This window comes from Oreochromis niloticus, linkage group LG23 (genome assembly GCF_001858045.2).
Source record: "Oreochromis niloticus isolate F11D_XX linkage group LG23, O_niloticus_UMD_NMBU, whole genome shotgun sequence".
Taxonomy (NCBI): domain Eukaryota; kingdom Metazoa; phylum Chordata; class Actinopteri; order Cichliformes; family Cichlidae; genus Oreochromis; species Oreochromis niloticus.
The window spans coordinates 40324070-40345270 of NC_031986.2; the positions used below are offsets into that span (position 1 = coordinate 40324070).

The 21201-nt window shown below is 43.3% G+C and overlaps 1 long non-coding RNA gene across 1 annotated transcript in view; it reads left to right on the plus strand.

Moving 5' to 3' along the window:
• Window positions 1–21201, plus strand: part of LOC100694747 (uncharacterized) — a 38985-nt gene that overhangs the window by 11505 nt on the left and 6279 nt on the right. The window contains exon 3 of the long non-coding RNA XR_270355.3: window positions 12330–13821. This is a non-coding gene — a long non-coding RNA (uncharacterized LOC100694747). The remainder of the gene's footprint in view (window positions 1–12329; window positions 13822–21201) is intronic.

Here is a 21201-nt window from a genome sequence, read left to right on the forward strand (position 1 = left end):
TTCCCCTCTATTAGATGCTCATCACAGTATATATCCTATTTTATCTACAGATATTTCTGGCTTCTTTCTTGCTACCTAGCTGGCAAAACCTTGCAAGCTGTGTGTTTTATAATGTTGCAGATGATGGAAGGCTGAAACCAGATGTAGGTGACTCACCCACTTCCCTCCCCACTGCCTCCTGAGTGTTGAGTGACATGACAAGATTACCTTCTCTATCCTAACAGTTGCTATAGCAGGCCATCAAGGGTGAGAACGCTGCTCAGCTCGTGCATGTTCAACCTCCTGCAGAGAACAAAGTAGACGGAGTGATGGAGGCAGTACTGGAGAGGGAAGCAAAGGGAGATGAAGCCCCTTCCATAGAGATTGAGGGCCGTCATTGGGGATAGACAGAAGAAGTGATTTTTTTTATTTCCCTCCAGGGTTAGATGAGCGTTCTGTGACATTGGCTTAGTTCTATATCAGCATGCCCCCCAAGAGAAGAGGTTGCGTTTGAGAATCAGACAAGGGAAGATCAGAGGAGATTTCACAGCCTGTGGCTATCCTCCTCCATAGCGTTCGACCACCTCTTAAACCTCCTTCGCTTTGCTTCAACTCGATGAGGGCTGCCGGTCTACTTAGTCAATATCATATCCACGAACTAGATAAATCGATGCAAACAAGCTTTGGCTGGACATGAGCTTTAGAAGTAGAGGCATAGCTACGGGCTAAATTTGACACAGAAATGCATCAATCCAGAAGTGACACTCTTCACGTCCTCTTTGTATTCATAACAGCAATTAAGAGCTAGCATGCACCGGCGTGCATTCATTCTGTGTTTTCCCCTCATAAAACTCACATACACATTGTGCATTAGTTGCAATTGTTCCATAAGCAAGTGCCGGTGGGAGCATGTGTGATTTCACACATTGCAGTGTTGCTTCCACAGCTGAGCACTCTCATGTATATGGAAAGACTCGAAGAGAGGGAAGCAGTAATCCGCTCATTTACAGTACCTCAGATCTGGTGTGCCTTCTTTCTCTTTCTCTTAGTTTCTCTCTTGAACACGCAAACACACACACATGCACACACACACACACACACACACACACACACACACACACACACACACACACACACACACACCTCAGCATGTCATATCTCCTCCTGCTCAAACCTCCCACCCCCTCCTCCATCCCAATTCAGGCTCATCTTGCCATCACCTCTCCAGCTCCGCCACCCCAGAGAAACCAATTCAGACTGCAGCTCCACACCGTCATGGCATGTTGGCCAAGGGAGATGGAGTCCTTTCAGGTTCTCGGCTACAACCTCCCTCCCTCCTCCCCTGTCGCTGCCCCCTTGCTGCTTCTCAACATTTCCTCAACACGCCTGGTGTAACAGCAGGGTAGCTAGACAGCATGATAGGACTGCTCCTAAGAATCTGTTGGAGTTATTCTGCACATTATGTGACCTTTTAAAGTTTCTACAAAATTGCATGTGGGTGTGTGTTTTTTATGATTCTGCTCTGAGCCTGCCGTTGCATGGTTAATACTGTCAGATTAGTGAGAGTGTCAGAAACAAATGAAGCCTGCATTATGTGTTTAAACAGACTGATTGTGAGGTTTATCTGTAATAGGTTATCTTTATTGGCAAAACCAAACACCTACCTCCCACCCATGGCTTCTTAAAGTTGGCAATCTGCTCTTAACAGCCGGCTGTTTGCTGGGAATATTTTTCCCAGGCTTTCTAGATTTGTATGCAGAAACCGCGCTACTTGGCTGTTCTTAAAAGTTGATTTAAATTATACCCTCTGCATTATGCAGCTTGATAGGAAATAAATCTCTTCAAGTGAATACACTGGATAGAGGGAGGTGGTGAAAGGGGCCAAATGTGTGTTTGCCTGGGTGTGTGTCGGCACAAAGGTTTAAAGTTGTGTTAAAGTATGTTAACTGAAATTAAAGTCTGTGCTGAGGGGCTTGAAAAAGGAAAAGAGAGAGGAGGATATGGGTGTCAGGAAAATAGAATTGGGTTTAAAAACAAAAAAAAAACCTTTAAAAGTAGAATCAGCCTCTGGGAGAAAGCTGTCCATGTTAAAATTATAAGTGATATTAACTGTTAAAGAGTTCATATATTTTACATATATGTGCATCTACTGTATAGTTTGGTGCATGTAGTACATTCAGCAAATATAAATTACCATACAAGTTACTCACTTTGCATTGATATTTGTTTCTTTATTTGTTATTCTTTACCTCCTTAAAGCAGAGAGGCCTCTGGCATCTCAATGCGCACTGGCTGAATGGTGGCTGTATTAAAGATTGGTGGTGGCGAGGATGGTGGGGTGCAGCAGGGTGACGAACAGAGCGCAGAAGGGAGGGACAGGGGTCCACTGAAAGGCAGCGGGCTGCAGAGTGAATAGGAAAGGGGAAAGGGGGGGGGGGCATTAGTGGCGGAGGCAGACTGGGGGTGGCGGGGGCCTCCATTGGTTCAATGCAACGGCCGAAGCAGCTGTGAAAAGAGGTCTCCCCTTTTTCCCACGCCCAGTACGACGCAGAAACCCTGCTTCAGCCTGCCAGGGTCAAGTCACATTTCTAATATATACACTGGGCCTGCGGACTCTCACAATGCATACGCACAGCTCATTTATTTTATGTATGCACACAGACAGACACACACTTGTATGCACACAGCAAGTAGGCAGCCTCTCAGACGGCGACAGAGGTGGGGCCCAGGAGAGAGTATTATGACACTGATTTCTATCCCGCTGGAACCATTGTTTCATCTTGCAAATTAACAAACTGTGAGTGCATCCACAAACGCACATGTTCAGATGCCACCACCACATTTGTGATCTTCTGGTTTATAGGTTTTTTTTCTGACAGAAAACACTACAACAATTTTGAGGAAGATTTGTGTTTTGTTTTTTTAATTCCTACATGTTGATTTTGTTCTTTTTCTGTCTCTCAGTTCAGGCTTACATACTCATGAAATCCCCAAAGTCCTCCTCGAATAGTTAAAAATGCATTTTTCTTTTAGTGTGTTCACTCTCATACCGACCACCACACTGCAGCCCCTTTCTTCTCACATGTTTACGTCTCGGCCGCCATTTACAAACTATAATCATATTCCAGGGAGGGGGATCTAAATTCTTTGTCCTGACAGCCCCCCGCTTAAAAAAAACATACCCCACCACCACAACCCAGTGCCAGATGCCCTTCTGTATTGTGTGGGTGCTGGGGGCAGACAGGCAGGCAGTCCCCTTCTTCTGTCTGTCTTTCTCTCTCCACCATGATGTCACCCGGTTTGTCTGTATGTCTATCAGGGCCTGGACAGGAACTTAAGTGTGGGAAGGGAAAGCATTCAGGGTAGGAGGGGTGATGGTGGTGTGAGAGGTTCAAGGAGGGGTTCAGGATTGGTAGGGGATTTTTTTTTTTTTTTTAGGGAGGAGATTTAGGGGGGAGGTTGGTGTGTTGGGAAGACAGTGTCTGCCCTAAGAGGTCAGTAAGTGGACTTGAGCATGGAGCAAGTGTGTGTCTCTATGTGTGTGTTTAAGGGTGGGGGTGTCGGGGGGGTTCTCCTAGCAACTCTAAAGCAAAGTGGAATTTAGAATCTGTTCATCTGTGTCTTCTAGTAATTCATTCTGGAGTCCAAACTCCTCAGTGTTATTCTCACAAAGGGCCTGAAGAGAGAGGATGTGAAGAAGAAAAGGAAAGAAAAGCACCTTTTTTTGTTATTATGAATTCTATCAAGTACATTCACAATTGTGCACAGATGTAGAGGATTCAAGGCAACGTGACAGCTTAAGCATAAAACATGTTGTTCTAGCATGTTGAGAATTACATTACACAAGTGTTGATTACCGAGCCGAATCACTAAATGAGTCTGATCAAATTCAAGCTCTTTGATTAATATTTCCTTCTGATTTTTAGAAATGTGGGAAGAGAAGTGCACTTGTAGACCTGCTCCAGTTTAGTTTGTGTAGGCAGTTTTTTTTAAAATATGAAATTTAGATATATTCAAACAAATCTGTGACAGATCATTTTGTAATGCAAATGAGGCCAGGTCAGGTTTTTTGGGTTTTTTTTAATAAAAGCTAAATTTTATTACAGTGAATTCCCTGATCACATTTACAACTTCTAAAATTCTGAATCCAGACTAAACAAATATTTCTTATTGCAGAAGTTTAACTGCTGGACACATGCAGTTAGCTTTCCCGAGGCTATATCCACACTAGTATGTATTTATTTCAGCAGGGTGCTTTAAACAGCCTCGATCAAGAAAAGCATTTTAGCATAGTATCAGAAATAATCTGCCTTTTTCCTGACATGCCTATAAATGCATCATTTTGACTATTTACTTATAAATGTTGGCGTAAACATGAAGCAGAGTGTTGGTTACATGGCAAAAATATAACTGAGGATGAACAGCAATGAAAAAAAAGTCAGACTGCAAATATTTTTGGAGATTTTGTTATTGAAAGTGACACACAAATATAAGGCAATGAGGGAAAACATACATAAAGATTTATATGTGGCAATATATTAAAGGGGTACATTGTGCATTACTAAAGGAAGCCATGGCAATGGCAACCACACAAGAATAATGAGATCACTCAGCCTAGTTGCAATGTTTTGGCCTCATTTTTGTGACCGATTAGACCCAATTAGGACGTGAACATGGGTGTCTATTCCTGCATATATGGACTAAAATGTTGTTTTTAAAACTAAAACCAGGTCAGCAGCAGTTACAAATGTCTCTGTTTTAGAGGTCTGAAATGCTGATGTAAACTTAGCAAAGTTTCAAAATGAAGATGAATTAGTATGGATGTACTAAAGAAGTCCTTTGTGTCTTGCACTTCTCTTTGTCCTGGATTTCCACATTACGTCATTGTAGGTTACATCGTGGTTTGCCTCTCAAATCGGTACATGCTCACTGTTAACTCAGATTTATGCTGAGCTTAAAGAAACTTTCCTCATCAAAATGTGAAAATAGCCCTTTAGAGACCCGCAATCTGCAATCTGAAGCTCGACTAGCCAACTGAAGCAAGATCTTTTATTTGAGGGACGTTCAGCTGTGATGTTCTCATTTATTCACTGTGTTATCAGCCAAGGAACTGAGAACACTAGTTTTAGTTTTTAAGGTTCATATAAACATTTAAAATTTGTGAAAGTGCTTAGAAAACTCATTGCTGCATTACTGTCAATCTAAATAATAGAATAATGTTATTTTTCTTGATTCCTGAATTGGCTTTATAGAGAATGGAGATTTTCATCTGACAGCATTAATGTGATATTTACAGCCCACCAGCAGACACAGACAACAGGCACCTTTTTCAACCGGTAAACATTTACTGGGACACAGATGCATACCTTTGTCATTCATCCCCTATCTGTTTGGTCTCCTGCGTTTGTATTTCTTCCACCTCTTTGCTCCTTCCATCTATTGCTTTAATACGTTTCCCATCTCTGTCTTTCTCCTACTCTCGCTCTCTCTTTCTCTTTCTGGCTGTGTGAAGAGGTGATAGTATTGGGAGACAATGGGGAAGACTCACTTAATTAGCTGGACGAGAAGATGCATTGTGGCAATTACCGAGCACAAAGGGAGGGGAAGGTATGGCTCTGTAATGCGCTGCTGTCTGTATTTGCCTGGCTGTTGTAGCCTGGAGTGCAGGCAGGTCTTTATAGGGGAGACTGAAAGCAGTAACAATGGAAGACAGGATGTACTCCACATGTAGAGCCATTTCTAGTCCTTTTACAAACAGGGACAATAGCATCTACAGTCTCTTAAAGGCTGGAAATATAGAAACTGTATGTACTCTACTGATGGATTACTGGGCTCTAAATGCACAGGTCTTGTGGCTGTGTGAAAACTAGCTATCCTGGTTTGCATCCGTGTACAGATCAGTTGTGCACATTTCATAACACCTTTTAATAACAATGCTTTAACTAGATATTGTCATAAATAATTTACTGAGGCTTTAAGTACGGTTGTATGCCAATAAATAGAAAAAAGAGGACTGAACTTCTGGACAGTCTTGATAGGTGATCTGCAGATACTTTCCTCAAAAAAAAAAAAAAAATGGAATCGGCAAAATCCAAGGGGTAAAAAAAAAAATAGGCCTTCAGACAAAGTATGTGTGAATCCTAAGTAGCAGTCATGGACACACAAAATAAAATCAGTCACTGTAATTATCCAAAAACTAAAAATAGTTTGGGGTAAATAATTATTTAAGCCAAACTAGTAAAATTGAGAAGCCTGTTTTTGTCGACAGTGTCAAAGAAATTCTTTAACACAGTTGTTTTTAATTGTTGGGTAATGGTTGTCAGCTTAAACAGGCATAGTACCATTAAGAGGAGGAGATTTAGATGCCAGTATGGCACAGCCTTCAAACCATCCACTTTAGATGATCCCATTTCTGGAGATGGTTTTTCTGATTGTTCTTCTGAAGTGTATTTAAGTTAAAATAAAACATAAAATGTCCTTTGTTTATTGCTGAGTGTTCTAACAACACACTGAAAGGTTTTTTTTATATATATATATATATAATTGCTTTAGCTAATTGGGGTTACTGCTAATAAATAATTTTTCCTAACTAATCTAGATCCCTCTACACCAACAACAACTGCAAACATCCAATACAGAGGTTCCATATGTCATACAGCGCAGTGGATGGGTTTGCAAAGTGTAGAAACTGCACAGAATTCAGATTTTTCAGTCAAATTCACTACTATTCCTGGTGTGAGGATGGTAAGCACAGGTGGAAACGTATGAAAGGTTCTGAGCATACGCAGATCTCGACAAAGTTGGATCACAAAGAAGTAATATACAATTTTGTCAAGCTCCACAGCAAAGGTTTCATGATTTTGCAGGTCCACTTCAAACACATAGAAATTATAATGCACTTACTATTACAGTATACTAAAATACTGCTGAAGCTGCACAAATGATTTGCATATCTCAGACTTATCATGTGTTCTGTAAATTGTTGAAAATAATGGATAGTTCATTGAATGTGAACGTTTTCTAAATGTTTTTCTACTTATAGGGAAAATGTTGGATTTTTTTTAGGTGATTTTACTGGTCTGGCCCACGTGGCCCTGAAATATGTTTGACACCCCTGATCGAATACAACATAACAACTTTGAATTTTCTTACAATCCTTCTTAATCTTAACCTAATTAACTTATCTTGCAAATCCATCTCGTTGGGGCCCATCCTACTACATTATGGGTTTTTTTCATAAACATTACTGAAACTTTAATGAAAAGATTTGTCTACCACTTAACCTGGTAACCCAAAATCTAAAATATTTGTAATGAATTGGGTGATAATCAAAATCGACAGTCACAACTTAAAAACTCTAAGGAGTGAACTTGACCTTGTTGGGTGGCAATGACTATTTTTATTTTCCTCTGCTGTTGCCCATCTGTCTCCTTCCTTTCTATTCCTGATTGTCGTGTTGCTGTGTACCAAACTGGACGTGCTTCTGCTTTCTATTTCTGACTGGCTATGAGTGGGCCGCCGCTTGGTGCCACTGAGTTTTTTTGTGTATGTATGTGTGTATGTGGATGTGCAGGGTTGGGTCTAGCGAAGAGCGTCCTCCTCTAGTGGAGTGGCCTGAGGGGATTTCTTTCATGAAGTCAGATAACATCCAGGCGACCCCCTCTTCCCTTTTTTATAAGAGTTCTTTAACCTTGATAAATGAAGTAGAGGCGGGAAGGGAGTGAGGGAGGGTGGGAGGAAAAAGTTGCGAGCTGTGTTGGGGGATGAGGCTGTGATGGAGGGAGGAGAGAGAGAGAGAGAGAGAAAGAGAGAGAGAGACACCAACTCCCCAGCCAGCTTGCTCTCAGGATCAATAATGCTCGGAGAGCTGCTGAGCACTCCTGTCTGGCAGCTCTACCATAGGGGATGGAAGGAATCGGGGGAAGGGGGGAGGATGGGAAGGAGGGAAAAGCAAGAAAAGAAGTGTTGAGAAAGCCTCTCTATCTCCTTCTTGTCACCCTATTTTGCGAAGAGGGGGAATTGAGGTGGATGGAGATGTAAAGATAGAAGGAAGCAGAGAAACACAGATGCAGGGTGGAGGGGAGCTAAAACCAGCACACCTATCCAGCTAAACCATGCCACACACCTGCTTGCCCACCCGCCAGGGAAGCACACACTCCCGCACACACACGTACACTGAGGTCTCCTTTTGCGTAGCCACAAGGTTACAGAGTGTCGATACAAACGCGCACAGCCCTCTGACAAATGGGATTTGGCATGTTCAATCAACAGTGCTGCCAAATCCCTGTTGTTAAGTGTTGCAGAGCCATATCTGTCTGCAGTGGGCCTAAGCTATGCTACCTGGGCCCGCTAACTGTCCCCTAAATATCCTCTATTAAACTCCTCAGTAATAGAATTATCTGCTGCATTTGTCATTGGATTTGAATGGGCGTGTGTGCTGTGGCATAAATAGTGGACAGAGAGGGAGTTGTCACTTTGTGCACCTGTTATAAAAAAGGCTTTGGTGACTCCTCCAGCAGTGCCTCCAGGTCATCTGAACTCTCTTCCCTTTTTCTTTCACCCTCTTTTTCTTGATTTCCCTGCTTGGAATTTAAGTCTCTGGTCTCCCTCCTCCTGGCCATCTCTCCTGGCCTTTTTCCTGTCCTCTGTTAGACCTGATCCTTTCATCTTCTCTCCCCTAATCCTGTGCTAGAGAAGCCACCCCACACCCCTGCCTCGCTTCCCATTGCTCTCTTTTTAACTCCATGCCTCCTCTTATTTTAGTGTGTCCCTGTGCCCATTGTGTCTCTTTCCTTTCCTCTCTTTTTGCCTTCTTTGTCCACCCTTTTATCATCCCTGCCTCTATATCTTCTCAGTCTCTCTCCCTGTGTCTTCCATATCACCCCTTCTCCTCTTCTCTTACTCTCATCTATCCTTAATTAAGTTAGAGATCAGTTGACTGCCCCTATCATTGGTAGAGAGCAGGTTGGTCCTCCCATCCCAGGAAGGGGGTACATTGTCTGTGCTGGTTGACTAGTGTAATCCTCCTCCAGGGACAAAGGGCACCACCCTTACTACCTCAGCCACCCCCAAAGGGCATTAGCCCCCTGATGAGTGCCATGCCCTGGCCTCCCCCTGCCATCCTGACAAACCAGCATCATACCGCTGACTCTTCACTGGTTTGGCTGCTGAGACTGAATGCAGATCACTATGGCAAGGATTTGTGTGTATGTATGATGATATCTACAGTTAAGAGTAGATAAAGAACTCATATATCATGTTCTTTCAGGAGGAGAGTATTTATTGTAGGAGTACATTATAGGGACCCTTTAATCCATATATTCCACATGGACACATCTGCTGTAAAACCACAGAGTCCTACTCTAAACCTCTACACAACCCCACATACTTTGCTCTCTTCTTCTCTTTTCTCTTTTACACACACACGCACACGTTCACACAGGGAACAAGTAGCTAGGGTTGCTATGGGAACGGTTGGTCAGAGTTTACCAGAGGGGAAACAAACAAAGTACTGTTCATGAGAGCAGGTTGTTCTGTGCAGAAGGAGCAGTGATACTCTGAGAGCAGGTGTATGTGAGAGTGCGTGTGTCCAGTTGTGGGTTGTGTGCTATCATGTCTGGTAATTAAGTGATTAGATATGTGTGTGAAAACATTCAAACTGTAACCTTTCACATTTGCATCCTCACCTCCTTTTTTACTACGCCTCACCTGTGTTGGAACGGCTGACGAGGTAGAGTGTGACCTTCTGATTAGGAGGTTGGTGGTTTGATCCCGGGGTCCCTCCAGGCTACGTGCCTGGAGATCCTTGACACACCAAATTCCTCCTGATGGGGTGCATGACAATTGCCTCTATAAAGGCATGGAAAAAAGCGCTGTATGATAGTGTGTGAACGGGTGAATGAGGCTTGTAGTAAAAAGTACTTTAAGTGCTCAAGTAGGTTGAAATGGCAATATAGAAGTACAATTTACCTGTGCACTACCTTCTCAGTAGGGATGGGAATCGCAGAGTAACTCGTGGTATGATATTTAAAGTTAACATGATACAACAATTTTTCAAGAAACCTGCAGCAGTGCGTCTGATGAGTCAAATTGTCATGGGAATCAGTTTTGGATACCTGCATGTTTTTTTTTTAATTGCTTATTTTGGCACTGGTTTATTGATTACATATCAAGAGGAAGCCAGTAAAGTAATTATCCGACTCATGCTGCTCAACGAGCCCATGTGGCAACACAGCTTTCAGTTCATTTTAATCAGAGTAATGAATTTATATGAAAAAGCAGAAAATACTCTGAAACAGACAAGAATTTTCATATTCAATTCATCTGGTAATGTCTGTCTTTCTCAGTTAATCATTTAGAACATCAAACAACAGTAAAGATTTTGATTGTGTCCGATCAGAAGTTGGAAACCTGTTGAAATAACTTTAATGTTAAGACATGAAAGAGCAGTTTTTATTGAGGGACACCAAGGATTAATATCCTTATAAATTTTCTTAACTCCTAATATCTGAGAGTGGATGAATATGTGCATTTCTTTTCTTAAGCTGTTATTATGGGGAAATTACTTAACATTTTGAACTTCTTTTGGAGGCAAACTTGATGCTAACCTGTCTCTCTATCCTATCCTATCCTATTGGTCTTTCTGTAGTTATATAATCGCATCTGAGTCGCAAGAACAACAGCTTTTGCCTAATTTTGGTCATTTCCATTTCTCCATTTTCATTGTTAATTTTCTTCAAACATAAGAAATGCATCTAAACTCTGAAGCACCATGCAAACCTCCATTTTTCTTTCCATAAAAATGCCACCATGCAATCCATCTAGGTCCCCATCCCCTTTAATGTCTCTTTAGCCCTGCACTTGGCTGCTTGAGTAATATTTATTGCACAGTCTCTTTTAGCCTCAGTTTCTCCTTTTTATTCGTTTCCCCCTGAAACAAACAAGTCCTGTGCCGCAAGGCAAAACGCATCGCCGCCCCACCAACCCCACTACCTCCATCAGCCCTCCCCACCTTCTCCAACCCCTGCCCTCTCTCCTTCAGCACTGACAGATAGACAGACATACTGTTCTCTCTTTCTTTGCCTTTCACCTCTCAAACCTCCCTCCATCCATCCTGCCTGGACGGGTACAATGCAGGCGCTCTATCCTGCGGCAGGGAGAATGCAACCCTGAACTAACAATATCACCAAGGCTGCCTGAATGCCGCCGAGTCCCATTGTGCTCTGTCAGAGGGGAGTTAACACCCATGTCTGAGCCCAATGAATAGTATTATTGTGTCTGAGACATACACCGCACCCCGGGTCCCCATCCATGTCCCCCAACTCAACTCGCCTGCCCCCCCAAACTTGGCTCTCTTGTCCCAACAGTGTAGCCCCCCTCTCACGCCACTCTTGCACCCCCTTCGCTCTTTCCTTAACAGACAGCTCTAACTTCCAAAGCCTTGCCGGCCCACTGACTCTAAACCTCAGCACTTTACTTCTCTATTCCACTGGCAGTCAGCCCATGGGTTTTAGTCTGGTTTTTAGAACTGCAGAGGGGCTAAGAGAGGTGAAAAGAAGGGCTGTAGTGACTCTTGCAAGAGTATTTTGCAGATTGTGTGGTTCTGGCAGCATGTTGCAATGTGAGGTAGTGGGGGTTGAATTTGGCCATAGCTCTTTTTCTGTTGTGGAACACAATAGGACCATGGATCCTCAAAGAAATGTCTCCCCCCCAACTGCTATTATCATAAGAAGAGGGCCGCTGAACCAATTTAAATAATTCTGGATGATACAAAAGCTAGATGTTTTGTTTGGCAAGGTTTCTATAGAGCACCACTGGTCTGGCCAAAACATTCCCATTCCTTCACACTAACTTTGCCACAGGGTGGTGAAATATCCTGTCAGGTTTAACATTACTTTTGTTATTTATAATCATTAAGGGCAAATAAATATTACATTTTGCAAACCTGCGCTGCCAAAGGAGCAGAAAAAAAAGCATAGCTGTTAAAGAAAAACTTTTCCCGTAAATATTTTTAATGTATTCTATTGACGCAGGAGTGATTTTTATAATGGGCCCACTCTTGCTATATTTTGCTATCTGCAGCACATCAGAATCTAATAGCTGAGAGTACCTTTGGCAGGCAGTATCTCACTGCCTGACACACTTAACTCTCAGGCCTCAAATCCCCGCAGTTTCTGCTCTCTGAGGTTAGCAGGTTCATATTACCAGCTGAGAGAGGATGCCAGAATCCTCACCCCAGACTTCTTGCTGATCAAAGACCAGGATTGACATTCAGAGTGTGTAAAATCCTAAAAGTTAAGATTAACTTGTTTTTTTCTCCATCTCTGTCTCTGGTTGTTTGTGTACAACAGGAAGAGGAGAAGGAGGAGGAGGAGGCAGTGGAGAACGAAAAAGAGAAGCAGAGTGGGTGGAAGAATGGAAAAAGAGAAGGATAGAAGCAGTTCGAGGAGGTGGTATCGAAGCGGGTGAACCCAGAGCAGGTGAACACAGCTGTGGATCGCCATGGGCTCTCTGGCTGCCTTCCTCCTGTGGCCCCGGTGCTGCATACAGGGGTCCCGGTGAACCAGCAGGGGCCAGCCAAAGCTGCGGCAGAGTGGGCAGGCTAGGCCAGCCAAGCCAGGAGAGAGGCAGGTGAGGCGGGTGAGCTGAGCTCTCATTCCCGCCGGCTAGGAGCCTCCTCGGCAGAGTGGAGCAGCGCGGAGTAGCAGAAATCAATACAGAGGAGAGAGGCTAGCAGAGGTTGCCCAGCACTGCCTGCAGGCCTCGGAGCCCAGGGACCAACCACCACTGCTCCCAGCTCCTCTCTCCATCTCTCTTTCTATCTTTCTCCAGCAGTCCCACCACCATCTAGGGCCAGGGCCCTAACCTTGGAAGCGCCCCACACGCTGTGTGTGTGTGTCAGTGCATGCACATGTGTGTGTGAAACAGAGAAAAGGGAAAGGGAAGAGACAGAGAAGCAGTCTTTGTGTGTGGTTCAGCTGGAGGGTTTTTACTTGGTCCAACACCACTTCATAAAACTTTGTCAGAGAGACGTGGAGACAGCAGGAGAGGCAGAGAAGAAGAATGAGACAGGACGTCGAGGGTCTCTTTTCTTCCACCTGCCTCCCTCTTATTACTCATTCCATCTTAACCGTTTGAATAAGGATCTGTCTGAGCAACCTGCTCAGTCCCACTTCCCAGCACAATATTCCTAAGATCTCATGAGCCAGGATGAAAGGACAATTTGAACTTTTTCTCTCATCCGCTATATCAGACACAACCTGTCTTTTCGTCTTAGATTTTCTTACCCTCACTACAGCAGCTCCCATAAGAGGATATGGCAGTGCAGTATTGATCTATAAGGTGGAAGAGAGGAAGGCAGGCCTGGGCTTTCATACCTCTCTCTCACTATGTGTGGGGAAATAGCACCTGAAGTCCACTTACCGCCGTGCAGCAGGGATCCCATGGCAGCACAAGTGAATGGCTGCTAATTGAATGAGAGATGAAAAAGACAGTAGTTTTAAAAGTGCCATGCCCTCAATCGTCTGCCTTCATTTTCATCTGACTTTTTGTCTCCTCCACATACACAAAAGTCCTTCCCCACACAGAGACTCACTATTCAGACGTTTAAGCAAAATTGCCAAAATAATCACAAATGAAAAGCTGGTTTGACATCAGCGTAAATGGGCAGACCTTTGTAAAAAAGAGGGGAGAAACAAGTAGAATTTTTATCCGGCGATAGTGAGTGTCACGGCACAAAAAGATACTGTACATGTCTGAGGGCTGGAATGACACTAAAGGACAGGTGGACAGTTTCCCAAGAATGCAAATGTGCAGTGATTACGATGGGATTCTTACTTCCTGGTGAGTACAATGTCACGGTTTCGTTCTTTATTTTTATTAACACAAGCCGCTCTGTTATTGTGATAACCATATTGAACTAAACTAAAAGATAGCATAAGATACCATCTCTGCTCAGAGGACCACGTGTGTTTTTCAAGTGAACTCAGAACATGTTGTGTTGTAGTTGATCTCCACAGTCTGCGCTGTGATCACACTGTCACCGACTGTTGGAGTAGCTCGTTGTTGTTGACTGTACCAGGCAGGGCATTAAAGCACGATTCCCCCTCGCCTGCCAATCTCCTGGCACACAGAGAGAAACTGGCGCCTCTCTACGCCTCAGCCTGGCAGCGATTACAAAATGGCCGATTCCTGTCTGCCAGCTGTCTCCCTCAGCCAAGATGGCGCTCAGTCTCTTTTTAATGCCCGCTGTTTGCCATCTGCCCTCTAATTGTTAACGGCTATGCAAATATCTTGTAATTGCCTTTGCATGCGCTTGATACTTAACCCCTCCCCATCGGTTGTAAATAATGGCGCTAGCGTAGACGGAATAAAAAGAAACACAACCCTGTGCGGTTGCTGATTGAATACACAGCAGGAACAATTAGCAAATGAATGTTGCCTGTAGTTGCTCTGCTCTTTACTTCTCTTTAAGCTCACCTTATTCTGCATGCAAATCACCGATGCCTTTGCTTTTGATGCTAGCTGAAAAAATAGAGCGGCACCTCGTCTTTCTGTCGCATTCAGAGACGCTCATGTGTCTTCTCATTGTGCCATATGTGGCATCTGTGGTTGGCTGCATAACCAGGGTACCCTGCCTCCTCTGACAGGCAAAGCCCACACTGTAAAGGAGAGCAGGAGCGAGGGAGAGGCATAACATAATGACCTCATTAGCATGCTCAGCACTCCCTGCTATAGGCCCTGGTGCGCCGCTGCGCCGTGGGACCCACCGGTGTACGCCCTTCTCACAGCACTCAGCATGCAACATTGTGTTCTCCCCACACAATGCGGCGCTTCATACAGGCTTTATTACGCCTTGTCAAAGCACAGGGGGATCAGGGGTATCAGTGCAGAAGCAGCAGGATACGCGCTGTGTACGTGGAACAGGAGATGTATTGGTGCTTTATGGTCTTAATGTGGTGTTAGCTGTGCTGATGGATCCTCTGTTGCTGCTGTTGTGCATTGATATGTGTGTGTTTATGTTTGTGTGTGTGCGTCTCTGTACCCCTATACTTGTGTGTATTTGTGTAATTGTTCGTTTCATTGTCAGCTCCCATGGCATTCGTGGCGGTTTTCACCTGTCAGTGCTAATTATTGGAAAGAGTGATCTGGTGAATCGTCTGTGTCCTGGAAATAGGCTATCAGCCACCCTGCAGACCTGCTGTATGGCATCTGTTGTCGTTCTGTAGCAGCGTAGCTCTTAACTTCGCAGTGAGGACTGTAGGGTGACACCACTACATATGGGCTCTCTCTCGCTCTCTCTCAGGACTAGGACAAGATGACAGATCAAAGCATACAAATTTACGTTTTTTGTTAAATCGGAGAGGTTTAAGCCAACACTAAAACAAAACCAGAATTCTTTTTTCTGGATAAATCATATCTCTCAATGAATGTTTAGAATTGTGTGATCAGAGACAAAAGGACACACACTGACAGTTAAACGTAGGTTTGACAGTAAAATAATTCACACAACTATTAAAAGCATAAAAAACACCCAAAAAATCCAACAACAATAAGCACTGCCATACAAAAAATAAAAACTGAAGTACTGTGGTTGTCCAAAATACAATAAAGCAGATAACATTTTTTGAAATCTGTGGTGCGATTAGTGCTGAAAATTTTAATAGTGTAGTAACCACTGCTGTCTTTTATCCCTCCCCAAAAGGCTGGTTCATCCCCGTTATCATCTCCTCTATCAAACTGAGGCAGTTTTAATCAAGCCTCTGTCTAATCAGTCCACAGTGACACTGATGAGACTGAGGTAGAGTGGAGCAGGTTAGGATAAAGAGCCCATGCTAGCAGTGGTTAGCCTAGGTGGGGTGACGCTACAGTATCTTTTGTGGGGAAACAGGCAGTGGAGAGGACTAAAATCATCTCTCAGCAGGGAGGCAATAACAACCGATGCAAGCTAGATTGAACTTTTTATATAAATTTTTGACGATGTTCCTAGGTTAATAATTTTGTCTAAATTCTTGCTTTCGAAGTGAAACATACCTGAGTTTCAGAAACGGTGTAGAGGAGAGAAAATAAAAGAGGCAGAGCGAAGAAAATCAGTTTGAATTTGTTCAAATCTCTCATGCAGTCTTAGATATGGATGCGTGTCAAATGTTTCAAAGAAGAAGAGAGACGAGACTGGATCATGAGGAGCTGAAAGGGTGGGGCCATCGTATTTTTTGTATTCAAAACTACAAGGACGACCATATGGTATGAAAAGCAACCGATGAGCACGATACCTCACCGCATATGCCAGTCAGCCATCATAAGTGACACGTACTTGCTTGTGGAAACATACTGTATGAACACACACACACTTTCATGTGTTCATTCACGCTTACTCACAGAAAAAAATGGGAGGAGGGGGGGCTCCACAACGCCATCCCCTGCAGAAAGCTTTTATGTTAATCACAGTTAGGGCCCTGTGTCTTACTTACAGTGTTGCAATTATGCATAATTCAACACACAGACAACAGGCAGGACAGTACAGTAGACCTTGGTTTAGGCGGCACCGCCTGTGGTTGAATATAGCTGTTTGTGAGTTTGAGACACTAAATTAAGCAGAATAACAAGACTCACCTTTTTCTTTAAAGGCTAAAGCATATATTTAGGTTCCAAATGTTTTCATTTAAATGTTTTTTAACTAATATTCTATATAAAGTTTCCAAAATCTAAACATTACTAAAACTTTATATTAAAATCATTCTTAATAGATGATTTAACATTAATCAGAGTGAGATCTGCTCAAACACATGAAAGATCAGCATCACTACTGTAGTACAGTAGCATAGCATAATTTTCCCTAAATGGCATTAACTGAGGAGTTTTTAGGGCGTTTTTTTGTGCAGTCTTCATTGGAGTGACTCTTATGTGGACTGTTCATTTGTGTGCGAGAGAGTGTCGTTCACTCCACTGCAGCTTTTCTCATTCTGACTGCCCATTGCTTTTTATTTGCTTAGGTATTGATTGAATGTGGTGCACCCTCTGAAGTAATAGTTGCTGAAAGCATTTACAGCCATCACTCAATTTATCCTGGCCAGTTTCACATGTCATTCTTTTTCTGGTTATGACCAAACAAATAAGTCATCAGTTCTGTCTAAGATCAGATTATTATTCAAGTCGAAAATGAAATGTAAACACATGTATGCTGAGGTCGCCACAGTAAGCAAATTTGCAATTTTTATGTGCATTTTGTGCAGTTTTTTTTTCTTTACTGTGCTCAAATGCATGAATTTTATTTTGCAGAGATTATCGAGCTGAAGTGATCACAAAAGCTTCTAGCTGCAATTATTTCCACACATTCATTTAAATGTAAGCAGAAGACTGATATCTATTCATTTCAAGCATTGCAGTTTTTATTAAAATGACAGCCATTATTTCCTCAAAAGGGAGTCATTTAAAATATTGAACCTCTTTCAGTTATAACGATAATTAAGGTAATTCGTTGAACAGGCTAAGATCTTTTTCGGGCCATTTTATTTGCCAAGTTACACTTGATAGACCAAACTAAATTCACTTCAATGATACTCAAGCAAATTCCTTATGTGAAACTACCCTTCTTAGGAAGTAATTCCTGAGTCAAGTGCTGCTGCTGTGGTTTCCTCAGAGCTGCAACACTGAGCCCCAAGTCTGATTATAGACTCAGGGAAAAACAGTCAGGCATTTATCCAAGTCACTGATTATGTCATTTCAACAGGCTGCAAACACTCAGACTGGGTAGACAGCTCTGAGGGGAGAATTATGAAGCCGGAGTGGAATGGAGGCTGTATGAAAAGGAAATGAAAATGGAGTAGTGCTGTATGTGTGATTAAACTGCCTGCTTGCCAGCAAAAGGCCACGCTGGTGTAACACAGGCCTGAGATTTGGCCATAATGAAAATGTGAAGGTGGTGGGGTTTGAACCCTCTGAATGATGTGTATGAGCACACACACACACACACTCTGGTGGCTGCACATGAGTTATATAGTGTATGTATGTGCTCAGGTTGGATGGTTTATATGATGGCCCGTTAAGAAAGACCACAGATGTAATTTGAGACACAAAGCACAGAGAAATAATTCAAGGAAAAACATCCTTCTCCAGTTAAAGAAAATACAATTTTAAAAAATTACAATTTTTTATAGGTGACATGCAAATTAGACCACCATGCCCACATAAATATTACATTTAACCATTTAGATTCAGAGCCAGAATCCCAGTCATGAAGCATGGGAACAGACTAAATGATTAGGAGATGAGGGGTCTGTGCGGTGGAGGGGGTTTCGGTTAGTTCACGGCCAGACACCCCAGCTGCACTGACTTCCATTCAGAAACAGGTTAAGGAGGACCTCAAAGGTCAAGGTTAGAGGGGGTGGAGGGAAAGGGGTCATCACTGCAGCATAGAGCAATATGCGTGTGTGTGTGAGTGTGTGTGTGCCATTGGTCTGTCGTCCGTTCCTGGCTGGCTGGTTCACTTGTCTGTAAGCTGACTGCATGTTTGCTTAGTTTATAAGCTGCTTCTTATTGCCTCGCTCCAGGGACAACTTGAGCAGAGAAGCAAGGGAACCCAACCCCCTTCCGTCAGCCTCTGGCCAGTCTCCAGCCAGCCCTGAGCCAAATCGAGCCAGAAATCAGACCTGCAGCCTAGTAAACCCCCTGGTCAAACAACCCCCAGTCAAACGCAGTCAAACCTAGTCAGACACTTTGACAGACACCCCCCCCCCCCAGTCCTTCTCAGTCTGCTGCCTTGTGTAATTTAGCATGTTGGCTCAGGATTAATCAAATGTGCATACCTTAATCAGAAATATCTTTCATTACATGTCACTCTGGAAAGCCTTGAGTGGATACATGTAGAAATAAATATAACTATAAATTAGCAAATAATTAAATATACATATATATATATATATAGATATATATATATATATATATATATATATATATACATATATATATATCGAGAGAGAGAGAGAGAGAGAAAGACTGAAAGACAGCACAGAGGCACTAATCATGGCAGCACAAGAACAAGCTCTGAGCACAAGATCCATAGAGGCTGGGGTCTATCACACCAGGCAAGACCCCAGGTGCAGGCTGTGTAAAGATGCCCCAGAGACAATCCAGCACATAACAGCAGGGTGCAAGATGCTAGCAGGCAAGGCATACATGGAACGCCATAACCAAGTGGCCGGCATAGTGTACAGGAACATCTGTGCCGAGTATAACCTGGAAGTCCCGAGGTCAAAATGGGAGATGCCCCCAAGGGTGATGGAGAATGACCGAGCTAAGATCCTGTGGGACTTCCAGATGCAGACGGACAAAATGGTGGTGGCTAACCAACCGGACATAGTAGTGGTAGACAAACAGAAGAAGACGGCTGTAGTGATCGATGTAGCGGTTCCGAATGACAGCAATATCAGGAAGAAGGAACACGAGAAGCTGGAGAAATACCAAGGGCTCAGAGAAGAGCTCGAGAGGATGTGGAGGGTGAAGGTAACAGTGGTCCCCGTGGTAATCGGAGCACTAGGTGCGGTGACTCCCAAGCTAGGCGAGTGGCTCCAGCAGATCCCGGGAACAACATCGGAGATCTCTGTCCAGAAGAGCGCAGTCCTGGGAACAGCTAAGATACTGCGCAGGACCCTCAAGCTCCCAGGCCTCTGGTAGAGGACCCGAGCTTGAAGGATAAACCGCCCGCAGGGGCGTGCTGGGTGTTTTTTTTTATATATATATATGTATACATATATGTGTGTATATATATATATATATATGTGTGTGTGTGTGTATGTATATATATATTTAATTATTTGCTAATTTATAGTTATATTTATTTCTACATGTATCCATTCAAGGCTTTCCAGAGTGACATGTAATGAAAGATATTTCTGATTAAGGTATGCACATTTGATTAATCCTGAGCCAACATGCTAAATTACACACACATATATATATATATATATATATATATATATATATATATATATATATATATATATATGTGTGTGTGTGTGTGTGTGTGTGTGTGTGTGTGTGTATGTATATACACAGAGAGAGAGAGAGATATCTATAGATATATATAGATTTCTGGACCATGCACTAATTTGATGTGCCATCATCTTCATCATATGACATTTTCTTAATGAAGCCAGACATCGATACCAAATTTATCTGGTTTGGTATCGAAATGCAGCAGATCACTGCCATTTCATTAAATCATCCAGGAGGTGAGTCCATGATCATGTGGCACATTAAGCAAGTTATGTTTGACATGAGCAGTGTAACCCCTTTAAGAGGAGGGACTGCAGCACATGAGGAGAGGAGAAAGACGGGATGTGGAGGCAGATGAGGAACAGAGAGGACAGTGGAAGTGAGGGAAGAAATGGAGAGAAGCAGAGGCACAAGCTAACCCACCCTGCGGTTGCCTGCTTCCATTCTTCATCGGGTACTTATGGTTCATTAGACTGTCTGAAAGAAAGACCCGCTTTCCCTCATCACCTCAATAGACTAGTCCCCCTCTCTCTTCCATAGCCTGGAGGGTTCTCCTACAAAAAAAAACCTCCCTTACCCTCGTTTTCCTTCTCATTTCTGCCTCCGTCTCTTAATCGTCTCAACTCGCCCTGAAATCAAGCTTAGTAACAGCAGTTTTGTGAGCCCCTCTGGTCCAACGCCCCCCCTCCCTGCTTCCATCTCCTATCATCCTCCGATCCCCACCAGCTCCCCTTCTCTGCTCATTCACTCACCTTGGTCAGACACACCACCCACCCACTGCTTAAATCCCTATCAGCATGTCAAGTAAATGTCTTCCCAGCTGGGGTTGACGCACACACACACAAATGCACATGCTGAAATATAAATGCACTACACACACAATCTTTTGCTTGCTTCTGGGGTTTAGCCTTCCTCCCTGCTGACCCTTTTCACCCCTGTTTTGCTCTCTTCCCCTTCCCGCCGACTTTCTTTCCCCCTCTGCCTCTCCTCAGGCACCAATCTGACAGGATGGTTTGGCTAGCTGACTGTATGTGCAAGAGGTTTATCACAGAGCTTCACTGCACTCCTTCTGTTGCCTGCCTGTTTTTATTTTCAAAATTAAAGTGCTTTCTCCAAAAGCCACTCGGTACCTTAGGCCATGCTCACCTTTACATCCCATCTTTTTGATTAAAAGGTTAGTGGAATCCTATCCTCTAAATTTGTTACAGTAAAATCTGGTCAGTTTATCTT